Source organism: Condylura cristata, unplaced genomic scaffold (assembly GCF_000260355.1).
Source record: "Condylura cristata isolate star-nosed mole 26May11 unplaced genomic scaffold, ConCri1.0 scaffold00024, whole genome shotgun sequence".
Taxonomy (NCBI): Eukaryota; Metazoa; Chordata; class Mammalia; order Eulipotyphla; family Talpidae; genus Condylura; species Condylura cristata.
In genome coordinates this window covers 7,721,648-7,746,456 of record NW_004567125.1, presented here as the reverse complement: position 1 = coordinate 7,746,456, position 24,809 = coordinate 7,721,648, and the positions used below count along the sequence as shown (strand labels likewise).

At 50.7% G+C, this 24,809-nt stretch overlaps 1 protein-coding gene across 1 annotated transcript in view; it reads right to left on the bottom strand.

Moving 5' to 3' along the window:
• ELFN1 (extracellular leucine-rich repeat and fibronectin type III domain containing 1) overlaps positions 1 to 23,287 on the bottom strand; it is a 69,807-nt gene extending 46,520 nt beyond the window's left edge. Inside the window, exon 1 of the mRNA XM_004688053.2 lies at positions 23,199 to 23,287. The gene's annotated coding sequence lies outside the window, so the exon portion shown is untranslated. The remainder of the gene's footprint in view (positions 1 to 23,198) is intronic.
• Between the last annotated feature and the right edge of the window lie 1,522 nt (positions 23,288 to 24,809).

Here is a 24,809-nt window from a genome sequence, read left to right as displayed (position 1 = left end):
CAATGGAAAAACCACCCTAGTGGCCAACATGTTGATGCAGAGTTGGGGTGGACACGGGCATGAGCAATGGGAGCAGGTTCCTGGCTAGCAATCCCAGCCCAATATAGCCTTCAGGTTGTTGAGCCTACCCCTACCCCTACCCAACACACACACATACATTTTATGAATGAGAGAACTGAGGGATGACCCCTGGGAAACTGTGCCAGCATCCTATCCAACGCTGGGGCCCTCAGGGTCTAGCTCAGAGTCAGGCACTGAGCAGGTGCTCAATAAATGTATTCTGCCAATGTCTCACCCAAGGCAGCCCCATGAGATGGAAGGCTCCAGACCCCAAATCTTGGATCCACTACACTGGGCTGTAGGCCCCAAATGACCTTCAGTCTGCTGAAACAACTGTTGACTTCAGTGTACAACGGCTTAACTGCTTAGACCCTGCTGTGTGTGTGTGACAGGACAGGAGAAAGCCTGAATTCAGACTCAGGCAAAGCTGGATGTAAGCCTCAGTTCTACTACGACCTGGCTCTGTGAGCTTGGGCAACACACTTTCGGGTCTCAGTATCTCCATCTGCCATTTGAGGACATTGGTCTCTTGAGCCAGAAGCTGTCTACACTCCACTTCTTCCAAGTCCCTGTCCATACCGACACTGTCTTTTCCCAGCCCTGCAGGATACTGATCATCCCTTCACAAATCATTCATGTCCTCCAACTTTCAGCCCTCCATCTTATCTATCCATCCATTTACATACCCACCACCTCACCCATTTACCCATCCACTCCTCTGTGAAGCATGTATCAAGCACACAATGTACCAGTCATTGCCAGGAGTAGAGATGCCCAAATCCTGATCTGGTAGGATTTCAGGTACTCTAATAGCTCAAGAGTACCCATTTTATCACTGAGACAAGCTCTGATCCACGCCTGCTTAGAAAAGAGCTCCTATTCCCCATGCCAGATCCTTTGAAGACAACAAAAAGCTAAGGGAACACAGACGCACCTCCCATGCAAACTGCTTCGGGAGTATTTGAACTTGGTCAAGAACCTCAAGACTCTCCATCTATTATTGGCACATGATTGCAGAGGCTTCAAGCTGGTTCGCATCAGAGAACTTGGCAGGACCATAATGGATATATATAATTATGAGATTCAACAAATGATTTAAAATAAAAGCACAGAATATGTTTTGTCCTTGCCACCAATTCCACAGCTCTTGAGGGTCTGTGGTATACAAGATTCCAGCCACAAGCTGAGGGGAACCCTCTACAGAACCCAGGGCAACAGGATCAATTTTCAATCCCAAATTACACCAAACATTCAGAAATGTGTGCTTCCTTAGCAATCCCTTACTGCGGGGACTGAGCTGGGAATCTGTCTTCTTCCCCAGGTGTCTCCCTCATCCTATGGTCCTCTTACTTGTCCATCTGCACTGTCAGTCCCCAAATACATTATATGTCTAGAGTGTGACCAGGATCCTATACAATCCTGAAATTGTACTTACATACTCACAAGTACATACTTAGACATATATATGTGCACCTGCAATGCATAATAATGCATACAATGTGCCATGTGGCAGAAACAGGTTAAGAAGTAAAATCACTACTCAATTATAAAAAAAAAAAATGAATGAACTAATGAGAAACACAACAGCTTGGATAAGTGTCCAAAGATTATTGCTGCATGAAAATAAATCCAATCCTAAGAAGTTATATACTATCTGATACAATTTATATAGGACACTTTATAAAAGACAGAATTGTAGAAATACAGAACAGATTAGTAGTGATTGCTGGAGGTCAAAGATGGGGTTGGGGGAAAGGAGCTGAGTGAGGCTATAAAGGGCCAACAAGAAGGGTTTTGTGTTGATGGACATGGTCTGTATCTGGACTTTATTACTGTAAAAATCCTAGTTGCCATATGTACTACTTGAAAGATGGCACCATTAGTGAGGAATTGGATAAGGGGGACATGGGCTCTCTCTGAATTATTTCCCACAACTGCATGGAACTCTACAATCATCTCAAATTTCAAATTATAAATTTGATAAATTAAAGACATTAAAAATGGATGATATTTTTAATAAAAGGTTAAAATCAACTAGATTTTTAAAAAGATTTATTCGTTTATTCATACAGAACTGGGGTACAAGCTAGAGGTGCAGGGGCAGTGAGGGGCTTCACCAGAGACAGAATGGGGTGCAGAACAAACAGGCAGATCAATGAAGTGCACTGCTGAGGGGAGCTGCAGGCAGGTCAGAAGAGGTCTGCCATGGCATGTGGATCACCTCTGGGGCGAGGATCAAACTCACACTGAAGCAGATGCAGCTAGCTTGCAGTGCTGAGTCCTAACCGTTGCACCACCCCAACTAGATTATTTTATATGGGAAGAACTGAAACTTGCACCCTACCTTACAACATAGATAAAAAAAAAATTAGTACCAGATACAATAAATGTCTAACTATCAAATGGAAAAATGTAAAGCTTCCACAAAATGACACAGAAGAGCAACTTCAAGAACTTGAGTAAGAAAATATTTTGTTACAAGCTAACAAAAACTACTAAATATAAAACATAATTTGAACTACATTTAAATGAAGAACTTCTTGTTAAAAGATGCAATTGGAAGAGTAAAATTCAAGCCATAGTGTGAGAGAATATTTTTGCAATTTATGGAACTCAAAAGAGAAGAAGTTTACAGGCAAATAAAGAATTTATACAAAAGAAGACATCTCAATAGAAAAATCTCCAAAAATGGGTGAACAGTTTCAACAGATTCTTCATTAATGGTCAGAAGAGCTAAAAAGAAACTTCTTCAAAGAGGAAATGCAAATGGATGAAAAAATGTTCAATATCACTTATAATCAGGGAAATGCAAATTCAGGCCACAAAGAGACACCATCTCATATTTATATGAAAATGGCATGTTATAAAAACAAAAACAAAACTGGCAATAAATGCTGGTGAGGATGTGGAGAAAAGGAACTCTCTTACATTGCTAGTGGAAATGCAAAATGCTCCAACCACTATGGGAAACTGTATGGAGGACCCTCAAATTACAAAAATGGAGCTACCATGTGACCCAGCAATTCCGCTCCTTGGATCTACCCAAAGGTCACAAAAACATTAATTTGAAAGAAAACCTAAATTCCCTATGTTCATTGCAACACCATTTATGATAGCTAAGATATGGAAACAACCTAAATGCCCAAATACAGATGACTGGATCAAAAAGATGTGTACATATGCATGATGGGATACTATCCAGCAAAAGAAAAAAAGATAAACTCATATGATTTGCAGCTGGAGGGCATTATGTTCAGTGAAATAAGAACAAAAAAGAAAAACAGCAGTTTCACTTACAAGAGAAATATAGGGAATTCATACAAGGGATCAGAAAAAAGAAAACTATCAAGCAAACTATAAATCAGAGACATTCAGCAGGGGAGGAGGAGGGAAACGAAGTAAAACAGGGGAGAGAAGAGTGCAAAAGACTATGGTGATGGTTCATGTGTGTCTTGGTGGTGGTAGTTTTATGGGGATTACACCTGAAGAGGAGAAATCAACATTGCACAAAAACAAAAAATAATGTAAAAAATGTCCAAATAAAATTTTTTAATGAAGTGTTTCCTTTTGGGGAGAAAAGATGGGTGAATTTCATTTAATGATAATTTACAGAGTCATGTATGTAAAGCTCCAAAAAGTTTTGTTTTTAGAAGACTGTACCATGAATGTGAGACTTCCATCATGGTTGCCAAATCCTTTCTCTAAAATGACTGCTAAAGTAATCAGACTTACTTTAAAAAAAAATTCTACATCCTAGAAATTGATGAAAGGCATTTATTTGTGGAAAAATTATAGAACTTTGATAAAACAGTTGGAAAACCTATGGTTTTTTAACTACCCCCATTTTCCCACTTCAGGTCAGGTGTTATGGTCATCCTAACAGAACAACACAGGGCAAGCCTGGAAACTGCAAGCTTCACCTCCAGAGGCTGATTTGATTTAGAACAGAGGGCACAATGGTCAGCAGTACTGTCAGTAATAAACAGCAGTCTCAGTGGGACAGCCAGCAATTTTACCAGGCTGATCCCGGTGGGGACAACAGATCAGTGGATAAGCTGGAAGTTTGACAAGACACATGGAATGTGATAGTCACATGTGCTCAATAAACTCTCCACATACACACCACTGATAGACAGCACACAGGCATAGGGAAGAAAAGAGAGGATTCAAGACATTTAATAACCCTGACCTATGAAAGAGCCTATAAGACTAAATATGTAAGGTAAGGCAGAAAGTAACAGACTTCAACTGCTAGTGTTTGAATGTACTTCTAAAAACCACTGGTAGATCCAGCAGCAGAAACTTAACTGGCTTGAGGTATGTTTCTATTACCTCTAAGCAACCACTGCCTAAGTACTGTTCTAAGCAGACACGGGCATGATGCCTAGGAAGCCAGAACAGAGTGAAAACAGAGCAGAGATATCAATGGTCACACATCAGGGAAAAACTGGATTTTAAAGTTTTAATGGAGGCTATTTACTCAATACTAACAAACAAAACAAGTAACAATTCTCAAGGAAAAATTCTGATGTCAAAAGGGCACACTGTGTAGTATATATATTGACATATTATACAAAAGGTTCTGTGGTATATAAAACTGCATGGTTTACTATATAAAATGGTATATTACATAAGGAGATATATATAAAATTCACAGCATATTATATATATGGTATATTACACAAAATACAAGGTATGCAAGAAAATGGGAAAGAGAACTCAGAATAAAAAGCAATCATTAAAAACTGTCACTGGATATTGCCAGATGGTACATACAGCAAAGACTTCAAAACTGTGATCATAAATTTTTCAAAACAAAAGGCAATCACTTTAAAGGAGAAAAAAAAGGATGATGACAATGACTCAAAAATAGAAAACCTCAGTGAAGAGATAGATATTTTATCAAAATGCTCAGAGCAAATTCAGATTTCAAAAGTACAAGAACTGAAGTGAGAATTTTTTAGAAGTGTTCAACACTAGATCTGAGTTGAAAGAAGAAAGAATGCATGAACCTGAAGACAGAGTAAAAGAAATTATTCAATCTAATGGACAGAAAGGGAAAAAATTAAACATTTTTATTTCTATAGGACAATATCTCGTATACCGCAGATGTGTGACCAAAGTCCCAAGAGAAGGGGAGAAAGAGGCAGGAAAACCACTTGAGAGAATGGCTGCAACTCCCCAAATTTGATGAGAAACACCTATCTAGTAGCCAGATGCTCAATAAACCACAAAAGGGATGAAAACAAAGAAGTCACATCTAGACATGACATAGTCAAATTTTTGGAAAGAAAGAAAATAGCAAGAGAAAAGTAAGTCATCACACTTGGGGTGAAAGCAATGTGATCAATGAATCATTTCTCATCAGCAACTATGGAGATGAGAAGGTGAAGACATTCACAGACAAAGACAGGAATCATCTGGTGTTAAGAGACCTGTTTTAGAAGATATACTAAGAGATGTTCTTCATTTTGAAAGGTAACAATGTCTGATGGTTATTCAAATCCACAGAAAGAAACCAAGAGCACCAGAAATTATAAATATGTGGATAAATATAAAGAAATCTATAATTGTATTATTTCTCTTTCCTTTATTTTTAAAAAATAAGCAGATATAAGGTAGTATCTTTAACAATTTTAACAATATTGCCAGAATTTTAGCATATATTGATGTAATGTCAATAATAGCACAAAGAGAAGAAAAAATGGAACTATATTGAAGTAAAATTTCTACATTTTACCACAATAAAGTTACTGTTAATATGAAATTGCTTGACATTAAGTTCAAATGCATATCAAAATGCTCAGAGCAACCAATTAAGAAACAATGCAAAGAAATACAGCTTAAAAAACAGGAATTAAAAATGGAGCATACCATTAAAAATGATATACTAAAAGTATTTACCCATCATCAAAAGAAAGGGGGGAATATGAGGTGTTGAAAACAACTATAAAAATGGCAGCCACCTAAAAAAAATTTCCATTAAATGTAAGTGGATTAACAGCCCAATCAAAAGTTAAACTGTCACACTGGATTAAAAGAAATAGATTCAAATATACATCGTCTTAAAATTATACATGTTAGGTTCAAAAGTACAACTGTGCTGAAAGAAAAACAATGGGAAAAGGCATGCAAATAGTAATCACAACACAGTTGGGAGTGGGTAAATAAATACCAGACAAAATAGAAATATTTTCTAAGGTAAAGAAATAAAGTAAGAAACATTATCTTAGGCACACAGAGACACTTTATAATAATAAACAGGTCAGTAATTCCAGAATATAAAACAATTATAAATGAAGATGCCCAAAACAAAAGCCCCAAAATACATTAATCAAAAATGTATTATATATGAAAGGATAAATAATTCAATACTTGGATATTTCAATGCACCACTCATACAGAACAACTAGACAGAAAATTAACAAGGTACAGAAATCTTAAACACCATCACCAACTTGACCTCACAGACATGTATTGAATGAGCATTCCACCCAACAGAATACATTCTTTTCAAACATGCATAGTACATTCTTTTACCATATGCTAAGCTATATATCTCGATAAATTAAAAATTACTGAAATCTTAGAAAGCAGATTTGCCAACTCATTATAGAATGGACTTCGAAATAAACAAAAGAAATAAATTTGAGAAATCCCCAAATATTTAGAAAGTAAACAGTCATATAACCTTGAGTCAAAGAAATAACAAAACAATTAGAAAATGTCTTTAATTAAAAATAAAATAGAATACATCAAAAGTTCTGTGATGCAGCTAAAGCAGGACTTAGATTGTAATTTATAGCTTTCATTGCAGACCTGAAACTAAATAATCAATAACCTGAGACTCTACCTTAAAAAACTGAAAAAGAGGAAAACTAAACGCAGAATAAAAAAATTAATACAGGCCCTCCCTGGTGGCGCAGCGGGTTAAAGCACAGCACAAAGAAGCTAAAGCCACTTCCGCATGAGTTCGATTCCCGCCTGCCCGGGAGGTGACCACATGGCGTGGCAGACCTTTCCTGACCCACCCGCTGCTCCCCTCAGCGGTGTACTTTGATCATTTGCCTGTTCTGCTCCCCGCTCAGTCTCTGGTGAATCCTCTCACCCTCCGCATCTCTGGCCTGTACCCCAGTTCTGTATGAATAAATAAATCTTTAAAAAATACACAGAATTGAGACTGATAAAATGAAAAACAGAAAAATAAAATCAATGAAATAAAAATTTAGTTAGTTGATATCAATAAAATTGACAAAGCTTTAGCTAGATTCACCAAAAATACACAAATTACCAAAATCAGTTACTAAGGAGAAAACTTCACTGCCAATTCTATAGAAATTAAGAGAAAAACATCCCCACTCTTCTATGAGAACATAATGAGATAAAAATACCATAAGAAAATATAGCAAACCATTATATCTCATGAACTAAGAGCAAAAACCCTTCACAAAATAACAGCAAACTAAATCCAGCAACATGGAAAGAATTATACATTTTCCTGGCATCTTCCCAGTAATACAAAGTTAGTTTAGTAATGAGAAAATCAACTATTGTTATACACCATCCTAACAGATAAAAGGACAAAAAAAAAATCACATAATCATCTCAGTAGATGAGGAAAGTTTATATCCATACAGGATATAAACTCTCAACAAACAAGGAATGCAAGGGAACTTCTCAACCTGATAAAACCCACAGCTAACTTAATAGTGAAAGGCTGAATGCTTTTCCTCTAAGATAAGGAATAAGCACCTTTCTCGTTTGGTATTATTCTGGAGATTATAGTCAGTGCGATAAAGCAAGAAAAATAAATAAAGGCATTCAGTTTGAAAAGGAAGATGCAAAACTCCTTATTTGCAGATAATATGATCTTGTTTGTAGAAAACTAAGAAATCCCAAAGTCTATTAGAACTAGATAAAAATTAAATTTAGCAAAGTCATAGGATAAAAGACTGCTATATAAAATTAGTTTTATATCTATATTCTAGCACCAAGAAATCTGAAAAATTAAGAAAGTGACCAAAAAAAACTTTCTAAGAGAGACTAAACATCTAAATTCATGTAGAGATATTCCCATGGATAGGAAGACTTAATATTCCCAAGTTGGTCTATAAATTATACATCAGCCTATCAAAATTCCAGAAGGCTTTTTTTTTTAAAGAAATAGACAAGCTAATGCTAAAATTGATGTGGAAATATGAAGGACTTATGTCAATTTTAAGAAGTAAAATAAATTTGAAGGACTCACATATATGACTGAGGAAACTTAAAACATACAAAGCTACAGTAATCAAGTATAAGAATAAACACTTCATTGGAGTAGAGTCCAGAAGTAAACTCTTTCAAGAAAAACAAATTTCATGAGAATGGGCAGGAATAGAACCCTCTTGTGTTACTGGTAGGAATGTAAAATGGGACAGCCTTTTTGGAAAATTGGCACTTTGTTAAAAATTGATACAGAAGGCCCTCCCTCATGGTGCAATGGATTAAAGACCAGCACTATGAAGTTATCTGCAGACACTGCAACACAAGTTCAATCCCTAGCCAGGGAGGTGACCCACATGGTGCAGTAGACCTCTCCTGACCACCCTCAGCAGTGTATTTCAGTCATTCTGTCTGTTCTGCTTCCCCACTTTGTCTCTGGTGAATCCTCTCATCACCCCTGTACCACTGGCCTGTGCCCAGTTCTTGTATGCATAAGTAAACAAATTGCTTTTAAAAATTTATGCATACACTTACCATATGGCTCAGCAATTCTATTCTTGAGGACTCTACCCAAAAGAAATGAAAGCACGTGTCCACATAAAGACTTCTACACTAAGCTCATAGCAGCACTACTCATATGGCCCCAAAAGGGAAGCCATCCACATGCCCACAATTGGTAGATGGATAAATGGAACTTGGCATAGCAAAAAATGGAATACTAGTCAACAACATAAAAGATGGCAGTCTAGGGGTACCTTCCCTAAGGTGAATGAGTCTCAAAAACATTACACTAAATGAAAGAAGCTGGACACAGAAAACCACTTCTACTAAAATTCTATGACAAATGTCCAGAAAAGGGGACTCTACAGAGAAAGACCACAGAATAGAGCTAAGAGTAGGCATGGAAGTGACTGCAAGTGGACATGAGGAGTGTTCCAACACTGGCCTGTAACTCTACAAATGTACCAAACCACTGGATGGCACCTTCTCCACGAGTATGTAAGTGAGCAACAGGAAACACGTAGCACATGGTGTGTCAGTCGTACCTCCGTGAAGCTGCTACTGAAGAAGGGATAAGCATGCGAGTGCATTCTGCACACAAACACATCTTGGCATCTGCACTGGAGCTGCCTTTCTAAAAGACAAGTCTTGTGCCAGTGATAAGAACAGCCTCAAAAAAGCAAGCCTCCAAGGCGTCTTTGCCTCCCTGCCACATTTAAGATTTCACCGGAAACATGAAGATCCTCCCAAGGACCCTGGAGTACAATCTTACTCCACAGCTGCCTCACTATATCACTGCTGCCCCCTCGCCCACTCACTTGCCAAAACAGAAAAGCCAGGGAAATAAATGCCCTGGTGCACCTACAGTGGACCAGGCATCCCAAAGGATTTTACAGGACAGCCCACGGAGGGTACAGGGCCAGCACTCAACAGAAGACAGTCGGGATGGGGCTGAGGCCCCAGACAGGGGCAGGAAGAAAAGACTAGAGACAGCTGCAGGGGGGACATGCTGGGGGGGCGCTTAAGTTTGGGAATAAAGAGATGCTTGAGCAGAGGAAACATAAGATCAGATCAGGACAAAATGGCAGGGTCTATCTACCACTATTGGAGAGCAGTGAATGTGGGTTGCAGCCCAGTGAGGATGCTGGACAGCTGGGGACAGTAGGGCCACAGTAATGCAGGGCATGTCAGAAGACACAAGGAGAGAGGACACTCCCTCCACAAGTGGAGGAGCAGGGTAAGGCCAGAAAGGAAATAAACAGGACATGGGGAAGGTCAGATATCACCTGTCTGGGGCAGAAGACAAGCACCATGATGAGCAGAAGTGAAGCCAGGCATGCTGGGGAGCATCTGGGCGGTGTCGTCCCCCTGGCTCCTGCCCACAGCAGGCTAACCTGATGATGGCCTGCTGTGACCAGTGAGCCTCTGAGTGAGGATGACAGACAATGTGGAGGTGTTGGACGGAGAACAGGGCAGTGTCCCAGATTGGTGTCCTAGTACCAGCACCCCCATCTTTGCAGACCTCGGTCAGACACTGGTGATCTGCTGAAAACAGAAGACCCCTCCCACATCCCTGTTCTCGGAGGTAACTGTCAGACACACAGCATCACAGGAGTCCTCAGTTTTCTAATCTGTGAAATGGGTGACATTCTCAAGCCTGTTTTTGCCACTGACACATTGTTCTGATGGTCCAGGGCTCAATGAGTATTATTAATAAGTGAGCCCAGGAGTATGGGAGAAGGCCAAGAGAGGGGTGTTGAGCAGTGAGATTCTGGATGTAGGGATATAACGGGGTTCTAGCTAATGGAATGGGGTTCTAGCTAATGGAATGGGAAGACCAGCAGTGGGGGATCAGCAAGGATAGATGTGGGCTCTGGAACTTGTGAGCCTGGACCAACTCCTTCACCTCTTATGCCTCAGTCTCCCCATCTGTGAAGCAGGCTCAGGGTACCTCCCTCCCTACAGTATAAGGACTCCCCCATAGTGCTAGACCCTACACAGAAGATTGTTCAAGCCCAAGTGGGTGCAAGGCATCCTCCTGAGGGGAAAGTGTGGTTGGTGGGTGGGAGAGAGGCTGTGCGAGGAGTGGTAACGCTCTGCCTTCCCCTCCAGGCTCAGGAAGCCAGAGAACTGGGGCCAAAAGTCCAAGCACAGTTCCCCATTAGGAAGGAGGGAGCTGGTGCACCCTACAGCTCTCATTTGGAAGCTCTGCCAAGGTTCCTCCTTCCTCAAAGGACCTATGTTGCCTGTCCCCAAATAACTTAAAATTCCAGACATTTTTTTCCTCAAAGAAAGGGGCAGTGGTTTTGGTTTTCAAGAACCTGAACTGAATCCACCTGCTAGCAGTGTAACTTTAGCACAGCCCAGACATCACCAAGGGTCTGGGCTCCCTGCTGCAATGGTAAATGCAGAGGACACCCCGGGCCCTCTGTGAGATGGCCCCCAACGTCTGCCTACAATCCCCGCTGGGCAGCATCAATTCCACCATCTGGACTCCTACTCCATCCACGGATGGAACACCTGGGCCTCAGCCGGCCACAACTTCCCGCCTGCCCAGGAAAGGCGGGGTGGGTGCTGCACTGCCAGGCGGTCCCAGGCCCCACACAGGCACAGCATCACCTTGACCCTTGGTCTCAGACTGAGCAGCTCCCGGCACACGGAGGGTGAACCCACCACGAAGCCCCTCAGTTCAGCTGGAGGGGAAGCAGGTGGGACCCGGGGAGCCCCCACTGCCAGTGTCAGCCCTAGAGGGGACACGACTGGACACACGCCTGCTGGAGCACGGTGAGCATGGGGAGGCAACAAAGCACAAGCACCACATATGTGTCCTCCAGATTATACGACAGCGCAAGTCTCTGCAAGGAAACACCAGGGTGCAGGCCCATGTGCAGGGGACCTGCCACGTCAGAGTGCCTGGGCATTCTGCGACCACCAGCTGTCTACACAGCCCCTAAAGACTATGCCGTGTGCACACATGTATGGTGTGAGCTGCACTTGCTCTTGTGTGGGCCAGGAGGGGCTGTGTGTGCACGAGACCCCCATGGTACAAAATGTGCATGTAAGCGCATGCCTAAGGGAGTCTGGGAGACAGCCCTCTGGGGCGGGAGGGGGCAGGGAGGGGGTGATTTGCACTCATCCCCAACTTGTGTAAATTATCCTTGGGTGGTAGCACTAGATTTCCAGTGAGTTGTTTTTCTAAAGAGCCATCCCTGGTGAAGCACATCCCTCAGATCTCGCATGTTCTTGCTCTGTGGGGACACCATAATGAGGAAACCAAAATAAGCCCGGATGTCTGTCAGACGGCGAATGTCCCTGAGGCCTGCCTCTCTTCCTGTGGTGGCCTCTCTCCAGCCCCCACCCTCTCCCTGCTACTTGGAGCACAGTGCACTACCCAAACCTTCACCTTAGAACCTCAGTCCATTGGAGCAAACGTGCAGATGTTTTAAAAAGCTAACAACAGATTAATTTTATAGAACCTGAACTCCCAAGCTGAGGAATCTGAGACAAGGTGGTACCTTTTCAGGCTACGTAGTTCCTGAGACCGATGTGGCTGTCCGCACTGATAGCCGAGAGGTGGAAGGGACAGGTATGCACACACACGTCTGTGAACACGTGCATACACACCCATGCTCCTGCAAGCATGAATGCAAAGAGCTGAGAAATGCATCTCCAGGAGGAAGCATGGGCAAGCCGCCTTCAGAAGGGGCCCCAGCCCTGCTCACCTGGCAGCCCCTGGAGTGCAGCACCCAATGAACCCACTGCTTCCTACCCATCTGTTTTCAGGGGGTGAGCTCCCCCAGAGAGACACCTCTGAAATGCTAATGGATGTCAAAGGGAAAACAGGGTTTGCTTGACACTATCCTATTCTCTGCAGGAATGCATCCTCATTCCAGAGTGGAAATAAATAGGAAAATGGGTTTTGCTTTACAGAATATTTTTCTCTATAGGAACACAACTCCAATTTTTTTAAGCAATTGTCAAAATAGATGTCCCATGCCTCTCTGTCTCTCCATCACCAGCGTCAGCCCTGTGCTGGTACCCTGACTCCCACACATCAGCAGGGACTCATAAAGTGTGCCTCATTCTAGTTTGAGCCCCTAAAACTCCTTTCTTCACCTCAGCCTGAGGAATCTTTTTAAACATTTGAGTCAATCTCATCTCTTGGCTGCTCAAATACCGCAAAAGCTTCCCAAGGCAATTAGACCCAATTCTGGCACCTCTGAAGCCCAGTGCTTGCAGTCTTTCCTACTTGCCTCTTACCCTGGAGGTCACCACATGACTTTGCCCTTCTCCCCAACACCAGCTAGTGTCTGTCTTAGGGCTTTCCACTTGCTGTTCCTGCCCCAGCACCCTCTCTCCTGCCTTTTTGCACAGTAGGGTGCAGAGTTGTGGCACCAGAGGAAACCAGGGCTCAGGGCCCAGTGATGGCCCCACGGGGCAATATTAAAAGCCCCAGCTTCGGGCCCTCCCTGGTGGCGCAGCGGGTTAAAGCACTGCACTGAGAAGCTAAAGCCACTTCCCCATGAGTTCGATTCCCGCCTGCCCCGGAGGTGACCACATGGCTTGGCAGACCTCTCCTGACCCGCCCGCTGCTCCCCTCAGCAGTGTACTTCGTCTATTTGCCTGTTCTGCTCCCCACTCTGTCTCTGGTGAATCCTCTCACCCTCCGCATCTCTGGCCTGTACCCCAGCTCTGTATAAATAAATAAATCTTTAAAAAAAAAAAAAAAAAAAAAAAAAGCCCCAGCCTCAGCAGCTGCAGTGCGCCTCTTACCAAACTATCAATAATTCAGACTCGCCAGGCTGGCCATCGACCCCAGGGCCCCAAGCTCAGTGAGGTGAAAGGACCCACCGACATCCTGGACCTCTGACCCAGGACCTTGGTGCCCCAGCCCCTACCATGAGAAAGGGTTGCAACTTTAGATCCATTTTAAAAGACCAATGCACAGGGGGCAGGTGGTCCGCCCAGCTTCAGCGGCCAGCTAGAGACAGAGCAGACACTGGGCCACTTGCCCCTTGACCTGCAGCTGGCCCCTTCAAGAAGCTTGTGCAGGACTCCCAGAGGTAAGGGAGGACCCCCAGTGGGGATGCCAGAGCCCCGGGTAGCTCAGGAAACATCATGAGGGTCCTGGTCCCTTGGGACCATTGCACATTTGCTCCAATGGACCGAGGTTCTAAAGTGAAGGCTCGGACAGTGCACTGTGCTCCAAGTAGCAGGAAGGGCGGGGGTAGTCGAGGGTGGGGATGTGGGCAGGCTCTTGGCAGAGGGTCAGAGGACTGGGTGTCTGTCAAGTGGAGCCTCCTCAGGAGCTCCTCCAGACTGTCCTGTCAGCACAGAGCAGGCCCAGCCTCACACTCCAGCCCTCCAGTGGTCGCCTCACTGTGTGCGGGCCTACAGCGGGCACCAAGGGTTCTCCCGTGACAGCTGGCACCCTCCTCACGCCTGTGTGTGGGGCAGGCACGTGGCTGCCTGTGTTTGTGTCTCTGTGTTTATTAAACTAAAGGGAGCTAATGACTAAGAGGTGCCTGAGTTTGATCCTGCTGAAAATAAAACCCAGCTCTGTGGGTAAACATGAGGGAGCTGGGCTGCCAGTCACCTCCTGAGGTCCCGCCCTCCGGAGGGAGGACTCCCGCTGGACAGGTCCCAAGTTGGGGGCGGTGCTGCTGGGGCACAATGAGTGCCTGGGCTCTTGGCACACCTCATGGGGCCTCTGTCACACATCCGTGTCGCTAGCACCGGTGGACAGCTCTCAACACGGCCAGTATTTCCTAAACGCTTATTATCCCGTCGGTCCCTTACAGCAGCCATTAGAGGCGCAAATGGCAGAGCGCTGTGCTTTGGGGGAAGGGGGAGGAGGTGAGCAGGTACACCTCAGATCATGACCCTCAGAGCCTGGCCTGTCCATCCTACATGGGGGCTGTGGGGGTGGTTCTGTCTCAGGGTCTGTAGACCTTCTGTTACCTCCAAGGTGAGGCAGCAGGGATGGGCAAGGGGACAGAGCTCAGTCTGGATGCTGCTGCCAGCTCTGATGCTGGCCTGCTACCACTGTCCCATCTGGGCCTCAGTTTCCCTACTGTTCAATGCAGGGGCTGAATCAGTTTCTATCGAGTATAGCGGACGCTCACTGACAGCCAACAGGGGCACTGGCTGTCTCCCCAGCTATGCCCATTCCCTGTCCTAGTCCTTCCCAGGGATACCTGGGTACAGTTTTCCCTACTTCTGTCTTGGGGTTCTGAGGTACTACAGATGGGAAGGTCAAGCAACCTAGAAGCTGGGACCTAGAACAGAAACCTCCCCCACTTCTGCTGTCCCCAAGGAACCCCTCCCTCACCTCCAGCTCCCAGATGGAAATACCCTTGCCCCTAAGTCATCTAAATGCTGTCCAGTCCCTAAGGGTCAGCCAGACCTCTCTCCCAGAGTCCCCATGCTTAGGGCACAGCAGCCCAAAGGCCCACTCACTGGGGAGTATGAGATGAATCCTTAGGCACTGAGGCTCTTTAGTGAGGCGGGAAGGGGGTGACACAAAGACTCAGCTCCCCTAACTGGAAGAGAACTGGGGGGAAGAAGAGGTGTCACTGAGAGTTTGGGGGCAGTGGTGGCCTCCGGGCTCAGATCTGGAGCTGAGTGACTCAGTTTCCCCACTGCTCCTTCTTATCCCTCAGGTCCTAAAGCAGGGGGCCAAGGCCAGGGTGGTCCTCAGTGGAGGGGCAGGTCTGTCCTGGCTCCCAGGAGGATTCCACTAGTGGCTTCAGGACTATGTGTGACCGTCTGGAAGACAGGACCAGCAGGCCCACCTCCACTGGTCAGGACAGGATACGGGTGTGTGCATTTGTGGTCTGTCTCCCCACCCCTGACACAGACTGCACACAGGCCGCAAGGCCCTGTCACCATCTGTGCCCGGGTTCCAGCAAGAATGAATAGCAGGTCCTCGGTAACTGTTTGCGAACAGAGCTTTCGGGGACACTTCCAGCGTGAATGACCACGAGTCTCTGTTCCTGCCCCCAAATGGCCTTTGGGTTCCCGGGTGATCTCTGCCACCCTTACCCTCACCCCAGAGCCTCACAAACAGGTAGAGAGAGGGGAACCGGGCATCCAATTCCTGCTCACCTCCAGGTCCACTTGTCTGATGCAAGGGGGTGAGGGAGCAAGAGTCCCCAGCAGCTGAGGCTGTCCCTGCCTGGCTCAGATCACCAGACCTGAATCAACACAGGCACAGGTCCGCCTCTACCACCCTCTGCCCACTCACTGTGCCACTTCCAACACCACCCTGTTCCTTCTGGGCCTTAATCTCCCCATCTTTACAGCGGATGCTGACATGAATGACAGAAGTCCCTTCCACATCAGGGCTCCGGGCCCCGCACGGGTTACCTTAACAGACACCCACCCCAGGCCAGTCGACACAGAGCTTTTGTTGGAAGAGATTGGATCCACGACAGAAAGCAAAAGGGAAAGGCGATGTGGGTGGTGAGGGGGGCAATGCTGGAGAGATGACAAATGTACCCAATGTCCACGGCAATGCCACCATCCACTTCAGGCTCACGCCCGGAAATTTATGGCTCTGTCACCTAGCCCTGGAGATCCATCTCCTCCTGTCACTCACAGGCATTTTCCATCCTGCCACCCTCCCCCATAGGCACAACACACAACCGCCCCAGCACCTATGGGGTCTGCCCATTTGTCTCCTGCGAAGATATATGGACACCCCAAGTCCATGCACCACTGCTTATAAATTTCTCCTGCTGCTACAGTATCCTTAGAAATAGGGTCCTCGCTAGTGGGAACTGGGCCCTAAGAGGACAGAGATTGCCTGGTGGAATTGGGGCTCTGACCCTTGTGAGAGGGTTCGGAGGAGGATTCCACTGAGTTTTTCAAAAATTCTGTTGAAACCAAGAGCATGTCTGTGTGGTTATGTGTGTGTGTCTACATGTGTGTGTGTCTCTGTGTATGTGTTGTGGTGTTTGTGTGCCCATGAGTGGACGTGTCTGCCTATGGGCACATGTGGGTGCGTTGCTAGAGACACACATGAGGGACCCAGGCAGACATGCCCGTTTTACCCTATTATCCAAGTTACTCTCATAATTTCAGTCCCACTAATTTTTCTCTCTTGGAGAAGACAATGCTGACAAGAAGACACTTAGGGTCTAAAGATGCAAATCCAAGATCTAAAAGAGGGTCCCCGGTCCTAGGCTTTCCCGGAGAGACCGGGGACCTGTTTCTTTGGGAGCTGGGTGGGGAGATGGGGGAGCAACCTCTCCCTGCCCAGGTGTGTCGCACAGAGCTCCCCCTTACCCCTGCTTCCACAGGCATCTGGAAGAATTGCTGAGCTTTCCAGAGTGAGTCCTGTGGGGTAAGGGGAGGGATGAGTCCTTCCTCCCCTCCTCTGCCCCAGGTTTGGTCACCCATCACATTCCTTGCCCCTCTGCACCCCGATTTTCCAGGTCACAGCTTTCCCAGAGTCAGGCGCTGCCGGCTCGCAGCCTGCTGTATCATCCCGAACGGAGCCAGGCAGCAGCTTCTGCCAGGGCCGGGGGCTGCAAGGCTGCCTGCAAGAGAGGGTCCAGCAGATGAGATGGGCAGGGCTCCCAAGCTTTCTGCCCCAGGACCTGGGATCTTCCATCCACTAAGGGGTATTCAGAGCTCTCTCCCCACATGCCCACGAATGAGACCCCAAAGTGCTGGGTTCCTGGCCCAGCTCCAACCCTCTCAGTCCACAGTAAAGTGGACCTTCCCCTTGGCGCACAGACTGTCTGGATTTGGTTTCGGTATCTCTGGGTATGTCTTCTCTTATGATGAAGTGGGCCACAAGCCTGGGGTCAGGTTTATGACTCGCTCCTCCCCCCCCCACCCCCGTGTTGCTCAATTAAAAGTTGAAAGCTGCGAGGACTTAAAGCAGAGGAGGCCAGAGTGCTAGCCAGGTGGGAAAGATGAAGAGTATGGCAAGCCCTATTCATTATTTCCTCTGAGGGCTGGGCAGAGACGGGGGCTCTTTGGAGCTTGCCCCTGAGAAAGAGAGTAAGGAGATTGTTTATTTAAATAACCCCTCCCTCTGCACCCTTGAGTGCTCTGGTCCCCAAGGCTCCCAGAATTCTGGGAACACTTTTTACTTAGCCCCCAACCCCATGCCAATATCGAAAATGTGAGGCAGACACAGCTGCATCTAAGCAAAGCACACGCAGGAAGAGAATACCTAACACCTGAGGCTTTGCTGGGAGGTGCACACCTGGCTTGGTCCCTCAACCCGGAGGAGGACGCCAATGCCCACCCCCACCCCCAGACTTCACTGTGGCGTTCCTTCCATAAAGCACACATTATCATTATTCCCCCCTTTTACAAATGTGGAAACTGAGGCTCTGTGAGGTCACTGGCCCCAAGGACACAAACAGATGCCTGGAAGAGTCTGATTGTGATGTCCAGGCTATTAGTCCGGGTGGGAGGGGGCAGATTTGAAGCGGGCCCCACCCTAGGCAGTAAGCAGGTGACTTGTGGTTTTTAAAGAATAAAAACCGAGGACCCCTGTCTTTAAAGGCAAGTTGAGGCAAGGAGGTTGGGCAGACCCCGCCCCTCCAAAGGGAAGACGTCGAGACCGGGTCCAAGGTCTGGACCCGGGATAAAGAACATCCACTAAGTTCTGAGAAAGGCCTCCACCCGCCTGGAGGGGTGCCTAAGATTGCATTCCCACCTGAATGGGGCCTCTCGCCCCGCGCGTGGCTGGACAATCCGGTGCCCAGTGAGGAGACGCGCAATGTTAGCAGGGAGGGCACACAGGGCAGGGATGATGTTATCCACACAGATGCGGTCGAGGACTTGGGGCGCCCGGTTTCTGGGAAGGGCAGGGGTTGCGGAGGGTCCAGCGCAGGAGTAGCAGCTCTGGGTTGGAGGGTGCGGCCGCGAAGGGACTAAAGGGGAGAGAGGTGCTGAGCAAGGGGAAGGTCCGAAAGAGGAGCAGTGGCGCGAAGTGCAGCAGAGACCCGGGAGCGACCGGCGGACCCCGACCCAGAGCCCCCACCCCACCTCCCGGCTCTGCCCCGCTGGGCCTACTGCCCGCCACGCCGCCGCCACCGCCAAGTTCCTCCAACTTTGCCCGCTGCGCTCTCCAGCTCGCCGGGCTCTGGGCGCACTAGGGCTGGGGGCGCACAGAGCGCGGGCCGGGGCGGAGGTGGCGGGAGCCCCGCAGGCTGCCTCCGGCACCCCCAGGCGCCAGCCCCGCTAGGACTCGGGCTCCGCGAGCCCCGCGCTTACCTGGCCGCCCCGCCGCGGTTCCGGGCTGCGCCGGCCGCCGCCGCCGCCGCCGCCGCCGTCCTTCAAGCTCTAACTTCGCTCCGGGGATTGAAATTCCTCCCCAGCTTCGCCCATCGATCCGCGCGCGCGGCCCCGCCCCTCGCCTCGCGGGCAGGGGGAGCTGCCTCCCGCCCGCCCTCCCCCGGCTCGCCCGCCCTCCCCCTCGGCGCCTGCCAGTTCCCTCCCTCCCTGCCTCCCACCCACCCGGCTCCCAGCTCCAGTCCGGCTCGAATCTCTGGCCCTCGCCCTCTCCTCCTCGCCAGCCCCCTCAGCTCTCCCGGCTCTGGACGCCGTCGCGCTCCTCTCTGCCGCGGCTGAGCCGGGAGGAATCGGACAGGGGGAGGGGAGGGGCAGAAAGAGGGGGAGGTACTAGAAAGCGCCGGAGGTGGAGGGTGGGGGCAGTTCCTAGCGAACTACTCCCCGGACATTTCCACCCCCAACTAAGTATAGGGAGAGCCCGGGGGACACTTAGGTGGGTGGAGAGTGCGCCACCCACGACCCCCACCTTATTAAGCAAAGCCAAGGCGTTCTTAGGTCCTCAGACCCTGGTGGGCCAGTCAGTGCCGCCCTCAGGGGCGAAGGCAGGATCCAGGGCCAAGAACGCGAGGGGAGGAGATTGGATGAGTACTGCGGCCACCCCTCCCCAGGTCTGACCCCTTCCCTTCTCTCTCGGGGTGACGAGGGTATAGGGAGGGCGGGATTGGGGGTGGGGGGGTAGGCGGGTAATACTCCCGCTTAGTGTGACCCTCACAAACTGTGGGGAAGCGTCCCTTTCCGTGAGTTACAAGCGAGGAAACTGAGTCAAGTCAGGCCCCAGAGGCCTGCCCCGCACCACACAGCCCGTCCAAAGGGAAGCCCAACGGCTACCGCTACCCCCAGGACGGAGCGCTCCGGACTCCTCTCCGGACAGGCCAGTAGTGCCCTAGCCAGCTCAGGTTCGGGTGGGGACCGCGCCTCAGTGCCGCTAGTGTCCCCGCACAGCCCGGCCTGCCGCCCCGCGCCCCCTCCCTGCTTCCTGTCCCCCGCCCGCCTGCGATTCCCAGCCTCAGCACCCCCGGCACGCTCTGCGCTCCCCGCCAGCAGCTGGGCAATTCACCGAGCATACAAAAGAGTTGACTCAATTCAAAGGCTGCAAATCAAGATAAATCCTATAGTGTGTGGGACCGGAGAGAGAATGTGAATGAACGCCCACAGCACAAGCGACTTCTATATGGACTGGCAAAGCCCCCACACCAACAGCAAGCCTGGGCTCAGAAGGTTGGCCAGAAAGGGGGGAGGGCACAGGGGCGCCAGGGGTCGCAGCTGTCTTCACCCGTCTGGCTGGGATTTACCAAGTGCTGCTTTGTGGCCCCCTCCTGCCTTCCAGGTCTCACACGTTCTGGGGCAGTGTGCCCAGACACCTCTCCCAGCTCCAGGAGGTGAGGTTCGGGGCAGCCTCAGTTGGGCCATTGGGGCATCTGAGTTGTAGCCTTTGCCTCTCGAGCTTCCCCTTACTGGACCCCTGTCACAGCAGGCTGCAGGCCAGACTGGCCCTTGTTTATCCTCCAGATACTGCAAGCTTCCCATTCACCATGCCTGGGCTGGATGGTGAGGCAAGAGGACTCCTGCTTTAGGAAAGGCCTCCCCAACTGGAATCTAGCTGAAAGATGCTTGCCAGCCTCCCCCAAACTCCTCCTCAATCTTGGAAGTTCCAAGAAAACAACCTTCCACCCTCTGGCCTTACCTGGCCTGTGTGGGGAATGTATAAGAGAGACTGGCACCCCAGCTGGGCCTTTCCCAAGTAAGCCCCTACCAGAGGTGACAAACTCCCTCTTCCCAACTGCTCTCCCCCCATGTTGGCAAAGAGGAGCTCTGCCTCTGGAGTGTCTGGATTAGCTTTGACTGGCGTCTGTTGTGCCACGGGCTGAGCCATGCTCCTGCCTAAAGTTACATCACCTGCTACCAGCTACTCCCCAAGCACAGGGCTATGAGCCCATTTCTGTGGTGTTTAAGCTGAGGCAGGCTGGCTGTCTTAGAGCTCTGGACAGGCACTGCCCCAGGAACCAAGAAGTTTGTTGGTGTCCAAGGACAGGGTTCTGGGAAGGGGCTTAGAGGTCAACTGGAGGGTCAGCTTATGTAAATATTCCAGCAAGAAGGGTCCCAGCAACTGGGGGATCCTTGAGAGAGGATGTGTGGGGGAGGGGAAGGGAAAGTAGCACAGAGTTGGGGCACAGGGAATTGGAAGCTGGGTGAAGCGTCTGGGAGTCGGGGTACTACTGACTGCACCCCAACCCAAAGCAGAGGCTGTGCGGTCAGGCTGCGACCTCCGCGGGAGTCTCGGCTGGGTTGCCCCTCCCCCGTGGCCGCGCCGATTGGCGGCCTGCGTGTAAGTCATTAATTCTGTTACTGAGAATCAGCGCCGCCGCCGCGAGGACATCCGTCAGGGACCCAATGCCGAGCTCCACGCCCCCTACTCCACCCCCAGACCCAGAGAGGAAAGGATGAGACATCTGTCTCTCCAGAGCTCCTAGATTGTTCCAGCGCTGCTGGAGAGCGCTGGAGGAGCTTGGGGTCCCGGAGTTAACCGAGAGGGGGCGGGGCCGGAGGTCAGCCCTGGGGACAAAGACCCCCACGCAGCTTGGGGGCGGGGCTCTGCGGAGTGGGAGACAGGAAGTACCCCGAATCCTCCAACTCTCAAATTCTCAAGTCTACTCAAGCTCCGATCTGAATGGTGGGGTGGCGTGGAAGGAGGAAACGCAATCCTCCGGGGCCTTCCCGGTGCAGAAAAGATGCTGGAAGGGGGCTTCCAGAATATTGCCTCCTCTCTGCACACGCAGCCGTAGCTGCACTCCCTCTAGAGAACCCTCTGCTCTCCACACCTCCGTCGGCTGCCTGCAGCGACCACCCCATTGCCCACTGCCCTCTCTGATGGGAGGGAAACCCGACACAAGGACAGGTGAATGAATATGTAGTATCCATGTGCAGATTGGGAGGAAGAGAAGCTGATGGAAGGAAATTCCGCTCAAGCACGGACTGTCTGGTCGTAGGGACCCTCGCAGCCATAGAGGAGTATTCGATTGGCGACTGTGCTCAAATCCGGCCACTCTGACCGGACGCCTGACTGACAGAGTGGCCACAGGCCGCCCCGTGCAGTTCGGAAAGAGAAAAAGTTGGGGGTGACACCCCGGAGAACTGAGAGGAGAGCGTGGGAAGAGTGCAAGGAGTGTGGTGGAAAGAGCGATAGCACCGGGACCACGACAACTGGGGAGGGGGTCAGCTCTGGACCCGGGGTCCTGCTCCACCCCAAAGCCAAGCCCAGTTTCCCGGCTTCCCTAGCGGGGAGAGGTTCGGATCACAGGCGCCTATTAATAGCCCGGAGCCGGGTTCTTCCGAGAGCTCGGAAGCAGCGGGCAGAGCCTGGCGAAGGGATGTGTGTGTGTGTGTGTGTGTGTGTGTGTGTGTGTGTGTGTGTGTGTGTGTTGGGAGTGGGGGTTCCTATAACACCCATTCCACGGCCTCCTGGCGGCGCGCGGGGCAAAGCTCTGCTTCCCCACCCCACCCCCATGCCAGCTGTGCGAAGGTTAGGTACTCATAGTCCACTCCCTGACCACACTCGACTATAAGATGGGGTTCCAGATGGCGAGGGCAGTCTCCAGGTCAACCTGGGGCACCACGGCCATCACCGTACACTGGCAACCAAGCCATTGCCTTCCCCCACTTCCTGCCCAGCCAGCCTTTCGCTCTTAGAGAGCTCAGGAAAGTTTTGGGGTCCCCGCGGCACCTTCTAGCCGGAAGGGTCCGGATCCCCAGCTCTTCGGGCCAAGGCGTCAGAGAAGGAAGTTTGTCCGGCTGGGGCTCTGCAACCGTTAACTTCGGGTGCGCCCGCCTCTGAACCCGGGTGGGTGTGGGGGCACCAGGGCACCGAGGAACGAAAGCACAGAAACCAAAACCTCACGGGCTGGGGGGGTCTCGGCCCAGGGCGGACGCCGGGAGCAGAATACTCGGGTTGCAAGAGTCTCTAGGGACTCGGCGTCCGCCCCCAATGCCGCCGCGGGAGAGCATCTTGCCCGCCTCCCACAGGGGCGGGGACCCAGTGGCCTAGCAGCTGCGGCAGTGGGGACCCCCGCCCGCAGCAGCCCCCGCGCAACCCCCTCCTCCCACACACCCCTTCCTACCTGGCTGGGGTGCGGGCCGGGGGCTGAAGGCACCACCACCCGCGAGCGGAGAGCGCGCGCCCAGGTCCTCGCAGAGCGGCGGCGGCGGCGGCGGCGGCTTCCCCTCCTTCCTCCTCTTCCTCCTCCAGGCTCGCCGGCTCCAGACAGCACTCCTCCCCCTCCCGCCCTGCCTGCCCCTCCCGGAGCCCTCCCGGCTGGACTCGGCCTGCGCCGGGGAGCCGAGCGGGGCCGGCAGGAGCCGGGTTGCGGTGCTCACTGCGTCAAGCGCTGGGCGAGCGCGGGGCGGCGGCGGGTTCCGCGCACTCGGAGCCCGGGGCCAGCGGGGCAGGCGGGGCAGCGGCGGCGCTGGCGACGCCGAGGTGCGGGGCGGCTCCGGCTCCTGCTCTTGCTCTGGCGCGGGCTTGGTGGCGGCGGCCGCGGCAGCGCCGAGGTTGTAGCACATTCTTTCTGTGTGCGGTCGAGGGCTGCATGTAGGAACCGGAGCGGGGAGGGCTGGAGGAGGGGGCGGGGGACGCGGACGGGGGCAGCCAGAGAGGCGCGCAGCCGGTCTCGCTCCCGCACGTCGGTGCACGGGGAGGGGTGAGGTCCGGCGGGTGACATTGGAGAAGTCAAAGCGTGCCGTGGGGGCGGTGTGGGCAGCCCAAAACTAGCCTGGTCCTCCCCTCCGAGCCCTCCCCACGTGCCCGCTGCACTCGCCGCGGGACACTATTTGGGGTAGAAAGCCCCGAAGGTTCGGGAATCCAGACGACGGGATGGCGACGGGAGGTGGGACTCCCGGAGAGGAGATGTGCACGCGCGTGCGGACATACACACGCGTGTGCGTACACACGAGGAACTGCGTGAAAGTTGACCCGAAGTCAGTCCCTGAGAGGGTGCGCGCGTCCGCGAGTGCAAAAGCACAGCCAGCAAGGGCGCGGCCGCTCGGGGAGGGGAACGCGGAGGGCTGGGCACGTGTGGGCAAAGGAAAGAGATCAAACTCGCCCTAGCGGACTTTCCTTCCCCCACATTATTGACCCCACCATCACCACTACCCTTCCATTTCTAGGTTCCCCCGCCTCCACCCCTCCCCCCCCCCCCAGCCCCCCTGTTTAGACTGAGAGTAAGAAAGGGGCGTGGGCTCAGCCAAGCCCTTCGACTCCCCAAGGTTCGTTTAAGAGGATTTTCCTTCGACCAGTCCCCCTTCCTCTTCATTCGCCTCCCGAATTCTCTGGGATATGGAATCTCTCGGTCGACTCTAGAGCAAGTTCCATAGCCCCCCAAGTCTCCCCTTGCCTTCTGAACTGCTACACCGCTTCGCGGGGTAACTCTTACTCCCTACCTTACCCCAGCCTGCGGCTTTCAGCTGGGATAAAATTCCAAATCAGGCTCAAGAGCGCCCCCGCCCGGCCACGGCCTGCGCGTTACTTACTGAATCGTTTGGTTCTGAGCCGCGGGGATGGCATCCAGGCCCGCGCCCATAGCACCCTCCAGAAGCGGCTCCCTACGACGCACTCCTGCACGGTTGTCCTGCCCTGGTGGAACGTAGGGAGGCAAAGGTGACGTGAAGGGCGCGCAGCATAGGGGAGGAGGCTGATGGAGGGTGAGGGAGTTCTCCCTGGGCTGCTCCTGTGA